This window comes from Diabrotica virgifera, chromosome 5 (genome assembly GCF_917563875.1).
Source record: "Diabrotica virgifera virgifera chromosome 5, PGI_DIABVI_V3a".
In the NCBI taxonomy this organism is placed as follows: domain Eukaryota; kingdom Metazoa; phylum Arthropoda; class Insecta; order Coleoptera; family Chrysomelidae; genus Diabrotica; species Diabrotica virgifera.
Genome location: NC_065447.1, coordinates 24,561,745 through 24,565,215, shown reverse-complemented (window position 1 = coordinate 24,565,215; position 3,471 = coordinate 24,561,745).

Genomic DNA, 3,471 nt, shown 5'->3' with positions numbered 1-3,471 from the left:
TCACGTCCAGATGGATGACGTCACTAGTATACCATATATGCCACAATATCGTAACTTAAAAATAAAAATCGACCTGTTTCGGGATTTTTCCTTAAAGTCGCCGGTTTACGAAATAACGAATTTATTCCTTTCATTTGCACCATACTGTCGGTGGAAAATAGTGTCGCGCACGCTTGATTAGCAATTAAAAAACAAAGGAGTTTTGAATATTGTATTGCAAAAAACTCTTCGGGATTTCATCAATCGATGTTTAAAGAAAAGCTACCTACTTTGGCAACATTCAAATTTCCAGTTTTTCACATAGTTTTTGAGGGTTAAAAATGGCCGATTTCGCAATTTTTCAATTTTTAATCGCTTATATGTCAAAAACTGTCATTTTTAGAGAAAAGTCACTAAGAGGAAACAGTAGCGATCAACAGGTAGCGAAAACTCGTTCCAAGATTGCGGCTGTAATTTTGAATATTTTTTTGAGATATTTGGCACACATATAATAAAGAATGACGGTACAGAGCCCAATTTGAAAAATATATTAATATGTGGAAATTACTCTGTAATTAAATACAATGATAAAAAAACGAGCCTGTACCGCCATTAAGAAGAACAAAAAAATACACTTTCTTCAAATAAACTTTTTTTTCCGATGCCTAGATTTTGTGTCATTTTGGAACTAGTAATGAAATAAAAAATTTTAGTAGTACGTTCATATGTACCAACATAACAAAAAAATAGGCTAGTAGAATTGTTCTCTCTTATCGAACCGCAAAACTTATTGTACAGCTTATTGGTCGTTAATGCAAAAAAACCACAAGAAAATAGTTTAAACAAAATAGCTTTAAAAACATAAAAAATAAAAAAATAATATTTTTATTACCCTATCCGCGTATTTATTTTTTTTACAAAAGAAGTACTGTTTAGTCAATTTAAAACCAACGAATAGGTTTAAAACCCTTTATATCATAAGTACAACTTACGTGCTAAGTTAGAATAGTTAAAAAAAATAAAAAAAACAAACGTTTGGGTAAAAACATAGATCATTTACTCATTTTATCCATGGTGATCAGCTCTTGTGACAGATATATCTGTTATTTAAGCCAGTTGTATATGTTATTAAAGAAGATACCAAAAAATTATTTACAAATTATGAAGTAACTGTAAGCTTGACATTTTAAAATTAGTTACAAATATACAGAGTATTCCAGAATACAGTACTGAATCAAAGATGATTTTTTCGATGACTTTTGACACTAGATTTGTATCTGACAGAGAAGCTGAACCTTTAGTAGCTTGTAACGCATATTAATATCTAAAATATCAGTTACAATATTCAAATTACCAAATTATCACCTAAAATTAGTAATGATCTAATCTTTTTAGCTGAATGTTTAAAATAAAAAATATCACAGTAATATTTTTAAAAAACCAAATATTAAAAAGGATATTTATTATACCCACTGTGGTAATTTTCTTGATCCTTTTAAGTGAACATGTATTTATTTTTATTAATACTTGAATTTTGTGAATCATAAGTTGTTATGTCAACACAGTGAGACTTATGTTATGTAAATTATTGCGTGTCCAGAAGAATGTTCATATATTTTTTTATTCGATTTTTTATATGAAAGTACGCATTTTATGCATTATAATAATTATTACTGTTCATTTATTGGGCAAACCATTGTAGAAAAAAAATTTTTTCTACAGATTACATGCATTGATTTTTACATTTCTAGACATAAAAAAGTACTCCTGTTACTCTTAATATTATATGTATCCGTTAAACACTTGACTGACCACTATACGTTTTAAAAGAATACATTGAGAAAATTGCAATTTTTTGTAATTTTCTCTGGCAGAAAGACCAAAAGTAAAACAAAAAAAAATTACAGTGAATTTTGAGTTTTCTACTATACAGTTTGACTGCAGACTTTGCGTGTTATTTTATCAATGAAAAACTGGAGAACTGTCTTCCAGCGAACAAGTTTTTGGGTTGCGGACACTGCCTCTCGGCGGTAAGCTCCTTCCAGTCGGTGATTTGATTTCTCTAAGCTGTATTTGTCGATGTAAATAAGCAATTGGATTAAGTTTATTCTCGCTTCAAATTTAAAGACGCCATTTTCAGAGTGCTTCTTTTCGAATATCTCAAGAGGCAATTCGAATGTTTATAAAAAAAGACTTGCCAGCTTTGAAATGTGGTGTTATCGAAGAATGTGGAACATTTCATGGACACAACACGCAACAAATACGAAAACATTAAGAAAGATGAAAAAAGGAATGAACCCCAACACTATGAAGGAAAAAAAATGGGCTACATGAGCTGGTTATACAAGGGAAAGTGGAAGGAAAAGGGGACAGGAGAGACACGGGAGACAAGATGTCCTTAAAGGATGGGCACACAAAAAGAAGAATAAAAAAATTCTCTGAAAACTTGTATGATATACTCCGTGAGACAAAACGCTACAACCTGATCACCATTTTGTTAAAGGTATTGTTGAGGCAATACGTGAAGTACCCTCAACAATGGGTAACCTGTAACTGTACGGTTACAGAAATATATCTCCATAGGTATCGCTGGTTAAGAGTAGGTATACGATTTTTCAAATGTGATTTAAAGTGTTATCTGCATAAATGGCACACAGAATATTTGCTATGAGAGGTATATGGTTGAAAATACATACAGTACCACGGTTAATAAGTTATGTTCACATATGTAGAGTTCAACACTTACAGTTTATTCCTTGTTGTCGTCGACATCAGAGCTCTGATTGACTCCCATAATCCATTTGCAGAACCATAATACTTGTAAGGCACTCACTAATATGCTAAATAAATTATCGTTGGTAATACTGAACAAAATTGAATAATATGAAGCGGTAAAAAACGATTAGCAAAAAGACCGGCAGATGCGGCCTTTTCAACAAATGGCGAGAGAGTCGATTCAAGAGAGGTGATTACCGTTTGGTAACTTTTGACGATCTGCCGTAGCGGCGAGGGGTCGGAGTTGAAACCGAAAAACGAAAATGCAAGTGTCAACAATAACCTGATATTCCCAGACAAACGTCTACATAAACATTACTTGAGTTTTAAGAAATTAGTAGTACAGGGGCGTAACTAATTATTTTAGTGAGACGTGTATAATATAAAATATTTATTATACAGGTATAATAAACCTTCTTGCCAACAATATACTGATTTGAAGATGATAAAAATATTGGAGTGGGTAGAGAAATAATGACTCTATAATAAGGTCAAAAATTGACATTATATGTATATAGTATTAGACCAACTTAGGGTATGATTCTCACCTTTTTTGCATAAAATTACAGGTACATATTATGGCACTCACGGGATATTTTGCCGTTTTTAATACTAGAGATTTTAGTTATGAATTTTATTGGCTATAAAACATTCCTATTACAATCACTTGAATTTATTTACGTAGCTGCCTCATCAAAGTTACAGCTCTTAAAAAAT